The 22,002-nt window shown below is 48.5% G+C and overlaps 1 long non-coding RNA gene across 1 annotated transcript; it reads right to left on the bottom strand.

The window, feature by feature from the left end:
- Positions 1-3,270: 3,270 nt before the first annotated feature.
- On the bottom strand, positions 3,271-15,026 carry LOC144166741 (uncharacterized). Its single transcript, XR_013321750.1, has 3 exons — positions 14,896-15,026; positions 6,741-6,857; positions 3,271-3,812 (listed from the first exon to the last, which is right to left on the bottom strand). It is a non-coding gene; the product is annotated as an uncharacterized LOC144166741 (long non-coding RNA).
- Between the last annotated feature and the right edge of the window lie 6,976 nt (positions 15,027-22,002).

The raw sequence follows: 22,002 nt of genomic DNA on the forward strand, positions 1-22,002 counted from the left end.
TTTTTTTTTGTTTGTGTACGGTTGTCGCTTACTTTATTGTATGCAACTGTATTGTATTGTTCGAAATGCCTTCGAGTGTGTGGAATTCAGAGTTTTTTTCGATTTTTTGTTTGTGTACTGTTGTCGCTTACTTTACTGTATGCAACTGTATTGTATCGTTCGAAATGATCATGTGCGCTAATAGGCATAATTATTTTACTGTTGTAATTCAATGCGCATTGTCAGGTTATTTCTCTTGTGTTATTGCTTGGAGGGGTTTCCAGCCGGGTATCTTGTAGCATTTATAACCCCTTCACCGAGTGTTACCCGTGAAACATGTGTTGCTGTATGCTGTGTTGCTGTATGCTGTCCTTTCAAACAGGGGGCGGGAGCTGGTCAAGCTGCCAAGAGCAGCTTTTTCTTTCGCCCCCTCATGTACTACTTGGAACATGAAATAAAGATTATTATTATTATTATTGAGGTAAGAATAGGCATATATGACTCGTGAAATGAGGGCCTGAGTGAGGTGTCTAAGGCCATGTTCTTTAAGGCCAGACTGGTGTGTTGTGAAGCGCTTTATAATGCGGAGGATCTGTTTAATTGTTTTGATTGTGTTAGTGACCCATGTAGTAACCTGGCCGTCTTGATCAATGTGTAAGCCTAGTACCCGAAGAGTTGATTTAACATATAAACTTTCTATTGGGCTGGTACGGAAAGCACCAGTTGCCAAACGCAGGCCTAGATGATAAACAGGATCAAGCAGTTTCAGTGCAGCCTTTGGGGCTGACTGATACACCACACTACCATAATCAAGTCTCGATCTGATAAGGCTGTTGAAGATTTTCAATAGGCATGACCTATTCATGCCATACGATTGACGAGAGAGAATCTTAAGAATGTTCAGTGCTTTTATACATTTAAATCATAGTTTTTTAATGTGCGCTATGAAAGGCAATTTTTCGTCCAGCAGCACACCCAAAAATTTATGCTCTTTCTTAACTGCTATGATTCTTCCATCAAGACTCACACATGGGTCCGGCCGCACGCCTCGTAGTTTACCATGCAGCACACAGGTGCTCTTGTCTCCGTTAAACTTAAAGCCATTCTCATTTGCCCATCTCGAGAAGCTGTTCACTCCTAACTGAATTTGTCTCTCACAGATGGCCAAATTGCATGATTTAAAACTTACCTGAATGTCATCCACATAGACAGAATAAAAGAGTGAGCGGTGCAAAACTTTTCCTAAAGAGTTCATTTTGACAATAAAGAGTGAGCAACTCAAAACACCTCCTTGGGGTAAACCATTTTCTTGAGTATACACTCTCGATAAAACATTGCCAAGCCGCACGCGATATGTCCTGTGGTAAAGATAGTCCTGTATTATATTTAGCATATTGCGCAAATTGCAAACGAGCAGAGATCTAGTAAGATGTCATGACGCCATGCAGTGTCATACGCTTCTTCCATGTCGAAGAAGACAGTCATGCATTGTTGCCTATGTAAAAATGCATCCCTTGCATGAGACTCAAAAGCCACGAGACTGTCAGTTCTGCACTTTTCTGACCGAAAGCCTGCCTGGGCATTGTCTAAAATTCCATGATATTCTAAAAAGTGCACTAAACGTCTGTTGCTTATTTTTTCAAACAGCTTACACAAGCAGCGTGTCAACGCAATCGGCCTAGAGGTGCTTGGTAAGAAGTTTTCCTTTCCATATCTTGCGCATGTTTTAACATTTCGTATTATACTGTCAGCCCCTGGGGCTACTTTCCCGCATGTTGAGAGTGCTACGGAAAACTCATGCATAGTGAATGGACAGTTGTATCCTATTTTTTCTGATTTCATTTTTCGCAGAGGTTGTTGTTCTATTAGATTTTTGTCTTAAAAACTGTGTGGTGTAGTGAACAGAGCTGGAAACACCCTCAAAGTGTCGGCCAAGAGCATTAGCATGATCTTCAACCGTGTCTCCAGTCGTGCTAACAAGAGGGAAGGTGCTTGTGTTCCGACCTTGTAATGCACTAATCCTTTTCCAAACTTTGTGTATATCAGTGTATCAGTTGATGGATGAGACAAATGCTTTCCAGCTCTCAGTTTTGTCAGCGCGTCGTATTTGCCTGCCCATTGCTTTTGCACGTTTAAAAGAAATGAGGTTCTCAGTCGTGGCATGCCTCCCAAAGCCACCCCAGACTTCGTTTTGTTCCTTTTGAGCTCTCCTGCACTACTCGTTTCATAAAAAGCCTCGGTTCCCAGTCGAAAATGACAACAGGACAATTTCTGTAGTATGTCGTTTGTCGTATTTTTGCGTGTCGTACAGTCGTCTTGTCGTACAGTCGTCGTGTTGTGTCGTCATTCTGACATTTGTCGTGTGTAGTATACCTGTAGCAATTTTGTTGTTTTATCGTGTGTTGTAGTCCTGTTGTGATCCTGTAGTACGTCATAGTCCTGTAGTATGTCGTAGCCCTGTAGTAATCCTGTATTATGTCACAGTTCTGATGCTCTACTGCGAGAATCATGCCTGTCTTGTCGAAGTCCTGATGCTGTGTTATATGTATTCCTGGCGTCTTGCAGTCCTGACCTGTCACACAATGCATTCATAACAATTCTGTTGCAGCAAATATCAGTATTTTTTAATCCAGCCATGCACTGTATTTGGGCTGTCCACTGTAAGTAAACAGTTAAGACAGCCCAAATATGCCACGAGACCATGCACAGGCAACCTGAAGAGAATACAAAAATTTTATTTTAGTTTCCTTCATGTACACGCAGCTCCAGGCTGGAAAAAACAAGTACAAGTACCATTAGAATTGGCGTGCCGAAGGCCAGAAGTGCACCGTCCCTAACTACCAGCATTATGGATGATCCGCGCCATTCTAACGCTGCAAAGTTGTCTGAAGCTGCAAAAACCTTATAGTAAATACACTACATTCCCAGGGAAAAACCACTAATAGCTATAGGCTGCCACTAATTATACAGCTGCAGAAAGCCACAGAAAGACACAAAAAAACTATCAATGTTGTGGTGTGGGTCATACTCCGACGATCCTCCGCACGCGGCTGCCGTGTAGACGGCGCCGGCGTGAGAAGCAGGCAAGAGACAAAGGCAACCGACGCCAACCTCCAAGGGGGGTTTATTCCCAAAACCTCCCTTAGCTGGCTCCGTCTTCTCGGATCCCGCGTTGCTCGAGCGGCCGGAGTCCTTCGACTCCGCCGCTACCGGTGGACGATGGTCGGTCCAGGCTCGAAGGGGAAGGCGCCAAGTCGCTCCGCCGCCGCCGTCTCGTCGTCTCGTCCTCGCTCTCCGCAGCCGCCTCTCCGCCGAAGCCACTCCGAGCTTCCCGCTCCCAAGCGCGCCGGTGGCGCCATCTCGCGACGCGCAAGCGAACCCCTTCTTGCCGTATGGTTGTACAATCCCTCCGAGCGCTGCCGCGTACCGAGTCGGGATCGCGGGGCTAGTTGGTTATCTGACTGCATTTTACTAGCGAAAAAAAGACGCGGACGAAGAAGTACACAGGACCTGTCCTTCGTCCGCGTCTTTTTTTCGTTAGTAAAATGCAGCCACAATGCCCACAATGTTCACCTCATGAAGCACAAAAACGACATTGCAAATTACATCCACCATTAAAAATGCCGCCATTTCTCACAATGACTGTTTAGGATTCAAAAGGTAGACCCACTGGCTCTGGCGTTCACACCAGGCAAATTGGCAAACAAGCCCATGTACCTCCTATCGGTGCAGATCAGCGAAATTCTGCACGAGATATCTAGGCAGAAGCTTGTGGCACTTGTGCATTTCAGCTTGCTCGCAGACCTTCACTTGGAGGTAATGCCAGAAGGAACCTGCATCGATAGAACAAGAAAAAAACAAAACGAACATTGATGCAAGACAATGACCGGCAGCACAAAAAGACTGAAAATAATACTGCTAATACTGTGTCCTTAAACTGCACCATTTTATAAAACTAAACACGTCTCTGCATGCTGAGCAATAAGTGCTCTCTATTGCTGATAAAGTGCTTTTCCCATTACTGTGCCTATTCAAAATCGTTCAATTTAAACGATACATTGCAAGCGGAACAAGTAAAGCCATTAGGACTTAGCTCAGAAGATGTCCTTTCAAAATCAGTTTTGTTTTCATTTTGCAACAAAAACGTCATTTTTGACATGCATTTGCATCACATGGGTGCAGAAAGGGGAGTGGTCTTTGCGCGTCACTGCTACTAAAGAACAATGCATGCCAACCGTAGGTACTCTGCATCAGCGTTTGGTTTTTATTATCAGGGCATGAAGGGTGAATCAGAAGATAATTTTTAAGCGTCAGGTTTGCAGGTACACAGTAATAACCCCTGAAATCGGCTGAAAATATCAAGCAGTGCCCGTTTGCAAAGTTACTTCACAATTTTAGGCAGTCTTATTGCCTTTGCGCACATTGTTCTTAGTTGTGTTGTAGTTCTACTTACCACAGGGCCATTCAAACAGTTAACAACAGTTTCGGTTTTGTTTCTGCATCGCGAAATTCATATTTAGTGTTACTCTGCAGTTACTCAACTTCAAGCCTACCTGTCATGGTGCCTTGAGCGTCTGCTACACATCCTCAAAAAAAAAGCATGCCACTCCTGATCCCCCCCCCCCCCCCCCTAAAACGTTTTCTGCAATAAGAACTTCCGATGCAAGTCAAAAGATAAGTCACCAGATATCAGTTCCGACGAGGAGAGCACTTCAAACCGGCTTTACACACCCCCAGCTGTCCGCCTGCCAGTTTCGTTTCTATACAAGGGTATCTCCAGAGGTCTAGTGTAGCTCCTTAATTGAAATGTCTATTCGGATGGACTCTCCAATACCTTTTGTACTGTTGCATTTCAAAAATGTTAGGTGCGCTGCTATGCAGGAGGCTCGTAGTGCTGATCTTTATTATCGCACAACAGCTACTTGGGCAAAGTTTGCGGGGCGCGATTTTAGCGCATTGCACCGCATTCCTGTAAGCAAGGCTACAATAGCGAGTCAGAAGATGATAAACCGCAAGTTTATGTTTTTTGGAGATAACTGACAGTGAACGTCAACAAGCATCAACCACGGAGTTTCGTTTTCATGCATGTTTTTCCGCATCGCGTGCTTGTCCCGAATACTGTGCTGGCTGTAAATGCAAAGTCAGTCCCTGACAAAATGTTTTTACGTCACACGGGGACACATTGGTGCCTGTGATAATGTCAAATCGCCAGATTCCTTCCAGGGAACCACCCATTGCCCATCTTGAAACGCAGGTTGGGCTTCACCGCATGGCATGAGCACCACGCGTGCTAATTTTTTTTATCTCTGCAAACTTTTCCACGCAAGCCAACAATTTTTCTAGGACGTGTTTTTGGAATGTTCCCTACAAAATGTATATCCGAATTTTTTTCTAGAGTCTGCGGTTTGTTGTACACAACTCCTTTTTTATCATTTTCTTTGACAACTTGACAAAAATTTTGATTTTGATATTTTTTGAAACTATGTGTGAAAACATTAAAAAAAACTGGTGTTTTGGAAAAGGCATTAAATATTCTGCATTTTGTGTTCCTGTAATTAGTTCTTACCAATGATTTTTGCAGAAAAAAAATGTTTTCTTGGACCCCTAAAATCGGTCAATTTTCCAGCGCTAACGAGAGTTAAATTACTACAGCGTGACATCATACTCATAAAACTTTCCCCAAAGAGTATAAGATAGCTCATAAATATAAGTGAAGTTAAGCAACGATAAAAGTTTAAACGATTAAGAAGAAAAAATGCCGATACTCCCTAATGTAAAATTTGCGCGCAGCGCGAACTGCAGCCTTCTCGGTCGAGGCGCTAAGTTGCCGTGTCAATTTAGACAATCAAACTCTCAATGCAGACAATCAAAAATGCCTCTATTTCAGTAACTGACCATTTTGCATTAAAAAGACCCTGCAACACTCTTTAAACAGTGCCAGTAAACCTGCACGATGTTTAGATTACACTGCCAGGAATACCTGAGCCAAATATTACAAGTCCATGTGAAGCGGTGAGCACGCAAATCGTTGTGAAAGATGCGGAAAAACCAACCGCGCTCTCTTCAATTTTGCTCATTATGCACTCTTGGCATGGCCTAAACGGCGTCATTGCGGCCATGGCTGTTCAATTGGCTGTCGCTGGTCAACTTTGCGACTCATTTCTCACATTTCTTGTGAGGATTCGCCCTCATCGGCGCTGTGTACCAACCTCTTCTATGCCTGAACCTGCACACGCAGTTTGGTATTTATTTTGTTGAGTGCGCACGGAGAGTGAGTGAAAAACTTAATACTCTCCTTTCAACGAGGCCACTAAGCAACAATTGCTTATTGCTTCAAAAACGCCCTACCAGCCTGAGCACGCGCTTGCAAGCAGGCAGCCATGCCTTCTTTTTTTGTGGCACCAAACCAGAATTGACTACCCCCCCCCCCCACGTTGCGGAGAATACTCCCCAGCATATGATATGTCCAAGGACGCCGAAGAGAACGCCGCAAGCCGCCCCCCTCTCCAGGAGAGAGCACACAGCTTTCGTTGCGTTGTCCGCAGTCGAGTTGAGAGAGAACAACTATGCGCGATTTCTGATCGTGCATAGTGTCGGTGACAGTAAAGGGCTTTTCATAATTCTTGGAGGGGCGATTTCTAGGACAATAGACTTTACCCCAGACTACATTCCGAGTAGTCGATGGTAAGTGCTGCAGGGTCCCTTTAAAACAGTAGAGACACTGGCCTAGGTTTCCAGCAACCAATTTGGTAAACATGTACCTTCTTATTGGTGCAGATCCACGGACCCTCGTGCTAGATATCTCGCTAGCAGCATGTGTCGCTTGTGCATGTCCCCTGGTTCGCAGCCCTTCATCTGCAGGTAGTGCCAGAAGGGATCTGCATCGATAGAACGAAACAATACATGTAATGCAAGACAATGGCAAACAACGTAAAAAGACTGCAAATTAGAATGCCAAAACTGTGTCCTTAACCTCTGCCATTTCATAGAACTAAACACAATGGCTCCACATAGATGAGCTGCGAAGCCGGGCGCAGTCGACGAAGTGCACAAAACAAACCACGTTTGTTCATAATTTGCAAGGCAGCATACTTACCAGTCATTTTACTGAATTAAACTTGGACAGACTCGAGCTTTATTCTAGCAAGCAAACATGGGGCTGTCTGTTTCCTTTACTGTGTGTGTAGCACACAACCCAATTTGCTCTACCAGTGAAGACACCAGACAGGTCGCATTCGGCTGTTCGACGTCCATGTGTAAGACTCCACATGTAAGAGGGTGTGAAACCTATAGTTTTGCATGCATGACCTACCCTCCTTCCTCCGGTCCCCGCATGTGCACGCGTAAACCAGCAACCGCTTATATGTGTGTGCTTAGCAAAAAAGACAAGAGCAAGCGGCACCCAGAAAATGGTTTCACTGGAATGAAACCGAAGGGGGAAGGGGGGGGGGGTTGAGACACAGACTGCTTCGCAGTAAAAAGAATGCTCCCCATGCTGAAAAAGTGGTGCCTTTCACATTTATATTATGGCAGAGCATAACATTACACTCATAAAACTTCTCTCCAAAAGTATATGCCAGCTTGTAAAACTTTAAGCTAAAGGGGCCATGCAGACACAACACAAGTTTGGTTCATTCGAAAGATTGCCACGTTAAAATCATAGTGACACCACTTTTAATGTGCACTTCACCCAAATAAGCTATATAATTAGGAAAAAAGGGAATGGCCATGTAACCCACTAGCTCATTTCCCGCAACAGAACCTAGATGTCCTATGTGCCCAGCTGTGTGATTGGCTGAGGCCGGCAAAAGCAAACACAAATTAGGTACGGCTTGCAAGCTTTCCAAATGAGGTATTTGCGCATAAATGTAATGCATATTCATTTTACAGCAGTACGAATGGTGCGAGAAACAATAAAAGTACAAAATACACATAAGCATAGAAATACCGATGAGCACTGCTGTTGGTACTGGGCACACTATGCTTGTTGTAGCTGCACAGCCGTCCGCCGCTTTGGGGTTGTCTTACGTGACCCTGTTTGTCGAGCATACCCCATGTTTCACAAAACGATTACTTTCTACAGTAGCAAAAAATTCCCGCGCCTTCCCGCGAGGGGAACACGAGTAAATGCAGAGCATTGGGGGTCGTTAACGCCGCGTAAAGTCGCGTTAGGGTGGGTAGTTGGGTCGTAGTTGCGCTGGTGTTGGTTTGGGGTAGAGAGAGCAGAGTAAAGTCGCGTTAGGGTGGAGCGAGCGTCAACCAAGGAAGGAAGGAGCAACGCAGTGACTGAAGCACGAGCGACCGCTAGCCGCTTTATGGGCTCCGTGCAGTCAAGTTTGCCGAGCAAGCGCAGCGCCATCTACCGCGCTTCCGCGCAACACTGGGTAGGCCGAGTCGCACCGTCCTGGCCGGACGCCTGCTTTACGCACTGTGCACGCGCCCTTGCAAAGGTGTCTATCAAGTGGTTATGTGCGCTATAAGTGGCTTAAGTTTGCGGGATACGCTGCAACGGCGACAGGATGGAGTGTTATCCACTGAGAGGCGTTAAAGGGACACTGAAGTGATTTGTAAACAATGCGGGATTACGAGCGCAAACTGTAGTCCGGAGTCCCTGAGCCCTGTTTCGACCACTCTGTGCGCGTTTACGCGAATTTATTTAGTAGGAAAATCAATTCGAAAATGCCGTCCTCCTCTCTTTACGCTCGCCCATTTTCTGTGGCGTTTTCGTGTGACGTCAGCAGGAGAGGAGCTGACAATTGGCTGCGTTACTGCACGGCTCGCCGACCTTCCGCGACCGAGTCAGTCGGCCCACTGTTTAGTCCGCCGGCCGCCAACAGGTCGTGGCAATTCGCTCGATCAGTTGAAACTAAACCACAACACGTTTGGGAATGGAAGAATGCGCCTTTATTTACTTCGTTAGTTTGTACACTGTATCTAGCTCCAAGTCAAGGTCGCTTCACACAAGCGCTGCACAAGCGCACATGCGACGCTTCGCTGACTGGTACGCCAGTAGGTAAGGCCTCTTGAAGGGGGAGAAGAGTGAGCGAAGTCAATATAGGTACTAAGGAAATAAAATCAACTGATATTTTTACCGTACAGCGTAAAACTAGGGTGCGGGAAGCACTTTTTTGCGCTGGGCGAACAAGCAGAGCGGTCAGCAGCACGACTACGCATCTGCGAACGCTTTCCCGTCTACGAAATGCAATTGCTAGACGTGAGCTATTGTGGAAACTCGGGGGACGCTTACTGCACGAGCGCAATACAACAAATAGTCACCTAAGCTGCTTGAAATACTAAAACTAAATAAAAGTGTAAACTGGTTATACATTATATACCTTATCTTTTCCAGGGCCGCCAGCGGCCCCCTGTGGCCTAGTCGTCGGGGGTGCTGGCTATGTCATCGCACCTGTTTTGCCAGTCACAAGTTCGAATCGCCGCGGGTACATGCTTTTTTTTTCTTTTTTTATGAGTTAACTTTTTTGTTTTTCGCCGATGTTTTCTATACTGAGTTCACCTTTTTTTGGGCCGCAACGTTCATTGCTCCACGAACTAGTCCAGAGAACTCACGCGGGCTGGCACTGCCGCGCTAGCGAGTTCTCGTTGGCGTGCTGTTGCCATAAGCACCGACTGCTTGCGGGCAGTGGGCACAGGCCAGAATCAACAGACCCTTGGCCTGGTGCGAACACGCTTTTTACGATACAGGCATGGGCGAGGCAAGCTCCAAATATGGGGGAAAAGCGCATGCATTTGAGCGTCTGCGGGGACGAGGAGGGCGTTCATGCACTGCGTAGGCCTCAGATAGTGAATGCTACAATTCCAAACCGTCCTGGAAGGCTTATCTTATGCATTTTACAGCCGACAACATGGCAGAAGCGCGGTACTACGATAACTGGGATATTGAGAATGCCCATCCAACAACGCCATCGAATGTCAAACATGTTATTTTACAGACCGAAACCGAAACCGAAACTTGTTTGATTGCTAACCTTGGGCATCGTCCAATCACGGCGCCCCCTCCTCCCAACGTCACAGCTTAGTTTGTGCGGCCGCCGCAAACCGCGCATGGTAGTTTTTCTTCTTTCGCGCTTTGTAAAATAATTACCGATTTGTCAACCGGATAAACGATGAAAAGTGTGCTAATTTGAGCCAGTCTACACAGTGCAAGCAAAAACGGGAGCTTGACAAATTCACTTCAGTGTCCCTTTAAAGGGGTCCTGAAATATCTTCCGCCGATGCATGGATGTACATGTACCCAAATAAAGCAATGTATTTGCAATCTCCTAGTTAAATGTAGATAGACGGATTGTTGGTAATTCCGTTGTTCTTGAATTGGCGCCCCCTCGATGATCCGAGAACCGGTGGTGCAGTCGAAGACAACGAAGCCTATTCCAGTGGCAGTAGACTTTAATGTACGGAGAGTCAGGGATGTAAACAGTGCGTGAGACGACGGCGTTCACCCCGGCGTGCACCAACACAACCGTCCTTCGTGCCGTCCCACCGCCGTCTCCCCCAGAATCCCCCGATCAACATCAAACACAGCATACATAAATCACAACTTCATATGCTGCCCAATCACAGCCAAGAACACAGGTACTCTCCATTCGCCCCGACTATTCATCCTCGCCATTGGTCCTGCCGGAATCCCCTCACTTCCTCACCTTACTGCCCCTTTAGGTGGAGGAAAGACGTTCTCACGGGAAAGGAAGAGTCAACGCCCTGACAGCCACTGAAAGTTACCGCGGCGCCATCGCCGGCGCCTGGCTTACTGAGGCTAAGTACTGCTAGACAAGGCCGGCTCCTCAGATCATCCGCCACAAACGCGCGCCGCGTCCGCTGTCAAACGGCGTCGAGCATAGATCAACAGGGCGACGTCTCGTCCCGCTAACGACGGAAGCACTCGGTGTGTCTCGCCGCCCCGTGCCCCCGGTACCGTCCTCAGCCGACAACAACAGTGAGGGAAACAGCCAAGCATTGCGCCGCCGCCGCCGCCGCCGCCGGCTTTAGGCGCCGGGCACAACTCCCGGCAATTTTCCTCTCAAGCAGCCCCCGTCCGAGTGAAAGCGGTGGGAGGCGAACAATGCACACTGCCGTCGCGTTGCAAAGCGGCTCGGGACACAGGAAGGACGTACGCTGACCCCTACTCGCAAAACTTACACCACAACAAGGTAACATACATCAATGACATACACCAACTTAACTCTCCTCCCGCAAGAATTTTGTTAAAGCGATTAGTATTAGCTGAGAAATCGTAAATCAAAAACCGCGCATTATCGTCGCTCCGCGTTTCCTCCTCCTTTCGACTTACTCTCCGCTGTTGACGGCGCGCGAGCCTTGCCTCCCATGATGCTGCGCTCCGCAGCGGTGACGTACTTCCGCTATTGCGCTGCTCAGACTGTCGCCTGCTACGGGCAAGCTTTGTTGACACCATGAATCGCACTCCGCTCAAGGCTGGAAAAGCGAACGAAAATCTGGCCGCATGTATGCGGCGGCCTGGCCTTGCCCTTTCGCGGTGTACGTTGCTGGCGGCACATGACTTTTTATCGGCGGCGAACTCGCAGCCGCACGGGGAGGGTCGTGCGCTTCTTCCCTTGATGCACCGCGCACTGTTTATCCAAAAAGCGCCGTATCAGATGTGGCCCCGCTGGTGCCGGGTCTTATTTTGCGGCGGTGGTAATTCCTGCCGGCGGCATGTGAAAAAGACATATTAAACCGATACAGAACCCGTGCACAAAACGCTTCAATCATGTGACCAGTTCAGCTTGGGGCGACGCGTGGTGGAGAGCGGCAACGTTGGCAAAACATGCTCCGCCGCGCTCTGAGCTTTCTAGCGCTGGAGCAAGCGCCATTTCTTTGACAATCTCAAACATCGGTTGCCTTGGCAACAAGGCACAAACCGCTCTAAAATTTAGCTACGGTTGCGTGATCCCGGTTCAGCTCGGGGCCCCACCTCGCGACATGTTGGCACTGCAGGCGTACCACTCACTCCCATTGGGAAGTGCGAGATGCGTTTGGCATTACAGGAGGCGATGGTGTGTGTGTTGTGGACGCCTTTGTTTCGCGATGAAATGCGACGTTGTGCTTCTGCGGGTGGATAGTGCTTCCCATGGTCTGGATTATCTTTCTCGGGCGACGTACGACTCAACCTCGCATGTGGTATGAGTAGTGTGCGTGGCTAAAAGCCATCTCGGCTTGTGCGCCAGGGTTAAGTGACTTGCTGTTCGTCCCCGCAAACCGCGCGCGAGGTGAGTGCCGAATTTACGACGGGCAGGAGGAGGCAACTCATCGTCTGTCAATCGCGGTTCAGACTTGCAACGCATGTTGTGACGTTGTGTTCGTTCGAAACGCATCTCTGGATTGTTTTGAAGTTGAATAAAATGTATGCGTCAAAACCGGGCATTCGGCTCAGGGCGTTCTCTGCGATTGCACGAAAGAAGTGCCACGGGGCTTAGACGCTTTCTTTATGGTACGTACTCACGTAGGAGAATATCCATGTCGTGTTATGGCCGTGCTGCATTCAATACAAACGGTTAAGCGTTTGTTTACACTTGTTTCGTTTGTCGTAAAATGTCCAAGCACTCCGGCACTCCGCTGGCAGGTCAGCCGGCGAGCCGACGCTGAGCAGACGACTCATCTCTTTGCCGGAAGTGCGTGAAAAAGCCGCCCAATAGCAGGATGTCTAGCTCATGACGAACATCTGGGAATCGATGATGTAGACATGTGAAGATGGCGGCGTCCAAAAACACGAAGGGAAGGGTGAGAAAAAAACGACAAACTTTGCAACAAAAGTGTGAGCTTTCTGCTGTGCGTAAAAGAGTAATACTTGGCACAGAGGACGTTGACGACCCAATATAACGGTTGCGCTAGTTCATTTAGTGTGCTCAAAATGCCTTTCAGGGCCCCTTTAAAAGAAACAGCGCAGATGGAACGCTACCGACTTCGCTGCCCTGAATCGTCCGAGTTGGGAAGGCTGGTCACAGCCTCAGGCGGCACATGTCTCCGTGAAATTTTTAGAAAATACAACGGCGATGACTACCAAGGAGATTACATGCTGCTGTCAAAATATAATATGTCGGTTTGCCAGCTGTTAATACTCGTGAGCTTACAATAAATTGGTTGGTTTCTCTGCTTTGTGCATGCGTCTTCCGCGGCGTTTATAATGAAAATTCATGCGGCACGTAACACTCAGCCGTATTTTAATTGTAAGAGAACTAATTGATGGCTGCAACATCTCACCCCTTTTTTGGAAAAAATTATGATTGTTCTTAAACACGGTAGGGCCATTTGTTTGAAAATAAGCTGTCAAAATGTCGAAATACCTACCTCAGTACAAGGTATAAAAGCAACGCATGTGGGATTTTTGCGCTGCAAAGAAATGCTCTTCAATAAAACAAAGTCGTTTTAACGGGGCTCACAACAGCAACACCAGAGAGCAATAAAAAATAAACGGAGTCTATGATGATTCTAATATTTGGAGGCTCTGCGTACCCCGTAAAAAGGAAGAGGTAGTCTCAAATCGTTCACGGGCATTTTCTGGCGGGTTTGGAGCGGAACCCATGTACGTTGTGAATGTATTCACGGAAAAGGAGACTGAAGGCACAGAGGTTGAGTCTTCCTTTCGCTCATGAGGCGATACTGCTTGACCTCGTACGCGGAGCAAGAAAACGTGCTCGCTCTGTGATCTAGGGGTGGGACGAACCGGCACCAGCGGAAACGAACTGTCAGGGGCGAGGAGCAGGACGCATTCTGGGAATGTTTGGCGATAATTGAAGCCGGGAAATTGAAAATCGTCGTCAGGTTCGTTTCCCGGCCGCAGCGGCCGCTTTTCCGATTGAGGCGTGTGTTCGAGATTCCGGCCACGTGAAAGATCCCCAGGTAGTCAAAATTAATCCCGATCCCTCCACTACGGCGAGCCTCATCGCCCGTCTGGCGTCGGCGGGTTGAACCGCACAATCAATCAATCGAAAATCGCCGCCAGTTGGTTCGCAGTTCTCAATGCTTCCCACCCGCCTGATACACATTAGAGCCCGCGTATTTCAGGTAATTATATTTGCTTTGAAGTCAATGCTACTAGCACGTAGCGCAGCGTACAGAGCGCACTACACCCAAACAATCGATCCTGTGAGACGGAGCACCGTACTCGCAAAACCACGGCGGTTCGATCTCAAGTATGCGAACAAAACGGATTCTCTCCAATGCTGTGAACAGCTAATTAATTTGTGCTTTCTAGCGGAAACACGAATTAACTGGAAAAAAAACTACGTGGAAACGTGCGCACGAAATGCTGCACTTGCGTTCTGGCTATGCGTGGCACTGGGAAGTCAATATCGCTTGCCCCCCTCCTCCGTACGTGTAGTCAACAGTTCAGTCCTTCAGTGTATTCCTAGCCCGGTGCGGTAGAATTACTGCAGCATGCTTTAGTTAATATAAAAGTAAAAAATTGCGTATACTACATTTTATCCGGTTGCGCCAATCAGGAGCGCAACCGAAACACGAGCACGCTGGCGAGCGGCGGCCGACCCAGTCTTTTCTTTTTCCCCGATGGCGGAGCTGGGTGTCGCGGCTCAGTGTCGCCCTCTGTTCACTGCACGGCACCTATATTTGCAGCGCGCGCAGTAGAGGGAGAGGAGTACGGGGGGAGAGCGCGCATGCGCAAGCAGCGCGCGCCCTTCCACGCCCCACCGCGCTGCTATCACGCACCTGTTACGCCGAGACCACGACGGAGCGAACGGGCTGACTACGACGCATGCGCGCGCCTGCTGCTGTTGAGAGAGAGGAGGGAAGAAGGAGAGGCGCACCTGCTGCGGACGCGGAGCTGTGGACGCCGTCCGACGCAGGAAGAGGCGAGGCTAAGAAATGCTCTGCATTTAAAACAAGCCAAGTTCTGGGACTAACAGAAAGGAAGCGCTAAACACCTACTTTCTTCACAGCCAGCGCAGTAGAGGGCTCGTGCTGGTGGTGCCGCCAGGCTCGTGCTGGCGCAGCTGGTGTCGGGTGCTGCTGGTTCTCTGCAGGGCTCATGCTGGCAGGGAGCTGCAGGCCATGCCCACTCTTTTCACTCCCTGGAGAGGTGCCTGAGTCACGTGAAAAAGTGTTGCACTCTTAAAACAATACGCAGTACAGGCAATCAGTTTTAATAAATTGCTCCACTTTTAGAGGAATTTAAAGGTTGGTCAATACCATTCTCAGCACGCACAAAATTGCAAACAAGTCATTCTACATAGGTGCAGATTGTCCTTTTAGGAGACTAACAAGTCACTTTTACGGTTGGGGTTATATGAAAAATATAGAGCAATAAGTTGTGCTGCCCACTCATAATCACATTGTTAGCAAGTCTGCTACAAAACATAAAGCAGCATTGCCGTGTATATGCACTTTCACTAGAATTGCAGTTTTATGAATTTTTTTACTACAGTTCATTCCACAAGCTAGCTGCAGCACTGTGGAGGCTACATTGTTGTCCCCCTCAGGGCGCCTAACTCACCGCGAAGGAAGCGACAAAAGGCGCCGGGGCCTTGCGGTGCCACTTGCTGAGAGGGGAGAAGGGAATGTCCTTGCAGGACCCCCTTCACGGTGAGTTAGGCGCCCTCAGTGGGCGCACTGTTGTCAACAATGTAGCCTCAACAGTGCTGCACCTAGCTTGTGGTATGAACTATAGGCCTTCTCTTCCAAACAATCTCATTGTCAAAATCCTTCACAGCGAGTAGAGCACTTTCAACGGGCAGTAATTTATGCAGTGCCTGCAAAAAGGCAATGGCTAGCAACGAGATAAACCAATAGCTCAAAATCTTCATATATAAGCTACGGGACAAGGTCATGCTGCAGGGCAGTTTTGTTTTCACCCACCCAAAGAAAGGAACCTGTTCAATCAAGGTGTAGGCTCCTTAGATGGTAATTTGTTGTTGTTTCTACCAGAAGTCTGAGGGATAGAGGAATGAGCGGCATTAATGATGTGTGCGGTGATAATATCTGTAGCGTGGTCAATGTCAAGATTTTATAATTGTGCATAAGACAGTTGGGACATTTCGTTGAATTTTTTCCAATCCGCACACTCCTCACGAAATCTCTGTGCACGTGTAGGAAATTGTGGGGCTGCTTATAGAGCTTAACGCGACAGGAAAGTGGTCGCTGCCGTAGGGATTGGAACCTACAGTCCACTTTACTAAAGAGAGCGGGGGAGCCTATTGCCAGGTCGATCGCAGAGTATGTGTTTTGTGTCGTACTGTAACAAGTTGGGTGTTTTTTGTTAAACAAGCATGTACCAGATGAGAGCAAAAAAATTTCTATAAGTCTCCCTCGGGAATCGGCACGTGGAGAGCCCCAGAGCTCATGGTGAGCATTACAATAACTCATTAGTATGAAAGGGTGTGGGAGCTGGTCCACTAGACTTTCAAATTCATTAGCTCGGAGTTGGTAATCATTGGGTGTATATAAATGACACACTGTTAATAACTTATCAAAAATAATTGCCCTCATGGCCACCGCTTCAAGGTTAGTTTGCAGTCTGATTTGGTGACACGCAATCGACTTCTGAACGACTACGGCAACACCTCCAGAAGAGCGAGTGCAGCCATCTCTATCCTTCCTAAAAACTGTGTACTGTGTCAGAAAGTGTGAGATTTGCGTTCAGGTGTGTTTCCCGGAGACAAATTACATCTGGCTTGTATTCTGACAGTATTTCGTAAATGTCGTCAAGATTTTTCAACAGGTGGATCTCTTACACTTGTTTTTTTGCTTTCTACGCTCAACTGAGGGGCGCTGCTCCCTCGACAGCTCTGGTGCCAACGGGGACGGTGTTACGTTCATTTCCTCAATGAGCGCCCCATGAGCAGCTGATGGGTCAGGCTCTTTCAGACGTGCTCCGAGAGGATTGGTGTCTTTGTTGGCCACGCGCGCTGGAGGCGCAGAACACGACACGGCAAACGTGGAGGGTGGAGCCGGCCGCTCCGAGTCCATGCTCCCCAACCTCTCAGGAGCACTGAGGGTGGGTGCATCAGACACCGGAGTGGCCGCATTATCTCATGAAGTATTTGTCGCCATTGCTGCTGCAGTCACAGCCAGTCTGACGATGTTTTGGGCTGTCGAGGACATCACAGCGGGGGGCGACGATGGGACCAAGTCAGCACTGCTGTACTGGGTCTCCACCGACACCAGACGCGGCTCCGCCTCCCGGCGAGCCGCATTGGCATACCTAGGAGAAAACATGGCATGTTTTCTCCGCGCTTCCTGGTAATATTTTTCGTTACTTTGAGGTTGATTATTTGTATTCCTGCTTTGAACTTTTCACATGTTCGGGAATAGCTTGCGTGTGGTTGTTCACAGTTGGCACATTTCAGCTGATGGGTTGTACAGTTTTTAGACGGGTGATCGTGGGCTGCACAATTGGCGCACGTCATACGTCCGCTGCAGGAGGTTGTACTGTGGCCATACCGTTGCCACTTGAAGCATCGGCGTGGGTTGGGGATGTATGGTCGGACCTCGCAATGCAAGAATCCTGCAGTGACTGACTGGGGAAGAGTGTTTCGATCAAATTTTAGAATCTGATGCTTCTTGGGTATTTTATTTCCATCACGCCTTATCATTATTTTCCTGACTGCAGTAACCCCTTGGTCACGCTTGCCACCTAGGATGGCAGAATCGGTTTCTTTCAAGAGGTCAGGACAGAAATTGCGCCTGGCGAGCTGTTTAAGCTTCGGTGTGGAGTGACAGATACTTTGATATCATGCATCCCAGTCTGACTCAAGAGTTTATTGGATTGTTCTTTGGTTTTCACTTCAACGAGAATGCCTGATGTTAGATTCTTCGCCTTGTAGTTTGCGCCAACTACACTCTCTATGAACTTAGCTACCAAAAAGACTGATATACTTGTAATTCGTGCATCTTTCTCAACGGACTGTATTTCAGAAAACGAGGGATGTTGTCAGGTATTGTAAACAATTGAGCAGAAGTGGTGGGAAAGTAACTACTTCGGTGCGAGCCCTCTTCAGGGTTCGATCATTTGGTTGGGGGGGGGGGGTTAGAATATACCATACGCTACAGTATACAGCAGGGGAGGGGGGTGCTTTCTTCTGGAGCCTTACTCTGTTAGCTAGAGAGGTCCCAGAGCTCCCTGCCTGGTGAACAAACAGTGAACCCATCCGTCGGAGCTTGACCTGGGCTCCGACGGCCACCGTTTGTGGTTTATACCCTTCACCTTACCACACATCGCCACGGTTGGTTCCAGCTTATGTTTGGGCGCTCGGGGTGCGCGGTGTCGCCAATACCGTCGACATGATTATTCAAGGTGCCCCGTGCGGGGGCTCTTCACATCTCCCTAATTACACTGCCACAACGCCTTGCGGCTTTCCCAAACATTGAGCCTGGCATCTATGCCGACGATGTGGCAGTCTGGACAGGCACATGCTCATGGGGGGATACGGAAGCTCGCCTTCAAGAAGCGGCTGATGTGGTCACTGAGTACGCCAAATACTGCGGACTCTCTTGCGCCCGGCAAATTTCGGAACTCCTCGTGGTCCAACCAGGGAGACAGCGGGACCCACCCACACCGAGACACACCTAGAGGGCCACGCTATTCGCCCCACACCTCGAATAAAGATCCTTGGAATGGTCTTCCAGCAAGACAAACGAAACTCCACCCTCGTAACTCCCCTAAAACACACCATGGACCAGGTATCCCATATGCTGCGCAGGATGATCACGAAGAGGCGCGGCTTTGGGGAGCATGCCGCGCTACGTCTCATGCAAGCTTTTATTATCTCCCGCATCATTTACGCAGCTTCATATGCTCTGCTGAAGAAGCACGAAGAATGCGTGGAATACAATCATCCGAAGTTCATACAAGCGCGCACTGTGCCTTCCCCCAAATATATCCACCTCACTCCTCCTTCAATTCGGCATCCATAATACGTCATCAGAACTAGTTCGACATCTGTTATAGCAATACAAACGGCGCTCTCTCATACTGCCGCGGTGGCTGAGTGGCTACGGCGTTCTGCCGCTGAGCACGAGGTCGCGGGTTCAATTCCCGGCCGCGGCGGCTGCTTTTCTGGTGGTAGCGAAAAGCAAGAACGCCCGTCTGTACGAGATTTCGGCGCACGTTAAAGATCCCCAGGTGGTTAAAATTAATCCGGAGCCCTCCACTACGGCGCGCCTCATCTCGTGCGTTGCGTCGGCGCGTTAAACCCTACAATCAATCAATCTCTCTCACCAAGGCTTGCCGCCGTGACCTGTCAGAAATGGCAATAAATACACAAGGCTAGAACGGCCTGCTTCTAGAGCCCCTCCTCCGACTTACTCAAGAACTCATTCAAGCCCGACCCTTACCGCGTAATATGCACCCTTAATACCACAGTGAACGACGTAATGCTCGAGCTGAGGCCATCTTGTGGCAGTGCAGTCAGGATGCTGATGCAGTCTTCACAGACGCGGCGGCATACCCTCTTACCCAGCGTTCGCCCTGGCAGTAAGCCCCGCCCAAAGGAGCACTGACTATTACTGCCGATATCAAAACACGCCAACCAGCTGGAGCTGAAGAGGCGGGAATCGCGCTTGCCATCTCCTCTACCTAGGTCATTACTGTAGTGACGGATAGCCAGTAGGCCTGCCGGAACGGTGCACGCTGCGGCCAGCGTGCACCGCCACCCCGCCACCCCCGCACTACTACTCCGCCACCCCCGCAGCGACAGATCCAGATCGTATGGACTCCAGCCCATCTGGGAGTGAGAAGAACGAGACGGCCCACGACCTTGCGCGAGAAGCGACACGCCGCACGAGGAGGAGGAGGAATGCCCTTATTATCAGAGGGGGCATGAATGCCCTGTTGGGGAAGGAGAGGGACACGAAGGAAGGGAGGGCATAATCGAAAAAAGAACACTGTTCAAGGTTCAATAACTTGAAATGGTGGATGACATTTTAAAGCCTGTAAACATATAGTTCGCAGATTTCGTGAAGAGGTAGGTGCGACGATCTTTGATAGGTATCGGTCCAGGACACCACCTTGTAGAAGCCACTGGTTAGTGCGTATTCAACAACTTTCTCAAGCACTGAGGGGTCCTCTCGAACGCGTTGCAGATGCGCTTCTTCATCTCCGGGTGGAGAACCGAGGTCCAATAGTGGCTCGCGACCGGTCTTGAAGTGTGCACAGTGCCACATCAAATGATACAGGTTAGAGATGCACATCTCGTCACAATACGGGCAGCGTTGGATGAGCGAGCTGGCTCCGTGGGTCCATTTATGTAGTACAAAACCCCTCGCTCTTCTTTTGCAGGAAACTCGCGCACCTTGTAAGATCTCGAATTATAACACGTTTGTAAATCCGACTATTACAACACACACACAATTGTGCTGGACAACCACATTTTTCGGGCTTAGCGGCTGTTCTTGTCCATAATTCATGTCAGGCAGTGCAGCACAAGTGGGATAAGGCCAGTACAATTCATCGCGAAGTTGTCATTGTAAGAGTGGTTCAACCTGGGGCAAAGCCAATGCTTCTGGTGTCTGTATACTATCCCCCTTAAAAAAGTTCTGTCCCTTCGAATGCTTATGACTGGATTCCATATCTTAGTTCACTAAATTTTACAGGACCTATCCTAGTGGGAGGAGACTTCAATGTCCCGAATGCTCTTTGGGGCTACTCTTACGCTCATTAGCGTGGCAGGCTCCTCGAACAGGCACTTGAATTTAGCCCCTTACACCTACGGAATGAACCTGGCGTCTATACCCGCATAGGCCTTCATCCTAAAAAAGTGACGCTACTCCGGGCTTAACTCCCACCACTCCTAGAACCATCCCAACGTGGAAGACGCTTAACTGCACCTGGGGTAGTGATAACTATCCTATCCTTCTCTATATCAACAGCAAGAAACTTCGTACCCGTCACACTGTGAATCACGTAAATTGGACTTCATTTAGAGAACATTTTTCGGCTGATTCCTGCTATGACATTGCTGATTTTGTTGGATCCATTACCTCAGCTCGCAACAGTGCGATCGAGTCCATCACGTGTACGGTGGATGTGGGCAACCTGACGCGCACATGTTTCGTCTTCTCAAAAAAGCAGAGCGCCTTACCCATCGTTATTGCACGGGTGGTAAGCAACATCATCATTTATTGCAGCTCAAACACCATTATAACATCATTAGACAATATCAGGTGAACCTTCAATGCGAACATTGGCACGATCTCTGTCAGCAACTCGGCCATGACTCGGGTCTCTCTCGTATATGGCGCGTTTTCGCAGCCCGAATGGCCGCGCCAAGAAAAAGCTGCCCATCATTGATGACATGTGGCTAACGCAAGATTACCCTGAAGTACAGGATAATCTCATTCACGCCTTCTTCCCTCATCTTGTGAAGGATCCATTGGGTCTCCCTGACCTTCCCGTTATTGACGTTATCGATCCCCTTCCAGAGCACGAGGAGAGATTTACTCCCCTGCTGGCATACAGAGAAATGACCCAACATCTACGCCTGGCCCGACGCACCCTTCCCCCACCCAACCGACACCTATCTATCGAGCTGGCACACCACTGTCGTGCCTTACAAACAAACACCTTTCCCTACCCAAAAAGAGTCTGCCACCACTTCGAACAAATTACATCCCCTAGCTGCCCCTTCTGTGTAGCGGACTGTTTTCCACATGGTTGGTTGTTGTTGTATGTGTTGTTTCTTGGCGCAAGGGCAACTTGGCCGAAAAGCGCCAAATACTAAGGTTTTGTATATTTCTTTGCAGGTATACTTCTTTAGGTAAAATGGTTAAAAAATGGTGTAGAAGGCTATCTCATAAAAGCAACCTATTGGTCTAGAGGGACATACAGCTAAGAACTAGAAGTGATGAATGGAAATGCAGTTCAGCTTTCAGTGATTACGGAGTCCTCATCAGAGGGAGATCGGTGAAACAATTACGGTCGATATGAAATTGTTTGTAAAAATCCGACGCTAGATAAACACTCTAAAAGACGACTGCAAGCAAACATGGGATTGTCTTCAAGGAAATGTGCTGGATGAATTGGGATGTGGTGCGTGTAGA

The sequence above is a fragment of the Haemaphysalis longicornis genome, unplaced genomic scaffold (assembly GCF_048455015.1).
Source record: "Haemaphysalis longicornis isolate Haplotype H1 unplaced genomic scaffold, Haemaphysalis longicornis Haplotype H1 scaffold_19, whole genome shotgun sequence".
Lineage (NCBI taxonomy): Eukaryota > Metazoa > Arthropoda > Arachnida > Ixodida > Ixodidae > Haemaphysalis > Haemaphysalis longicornis.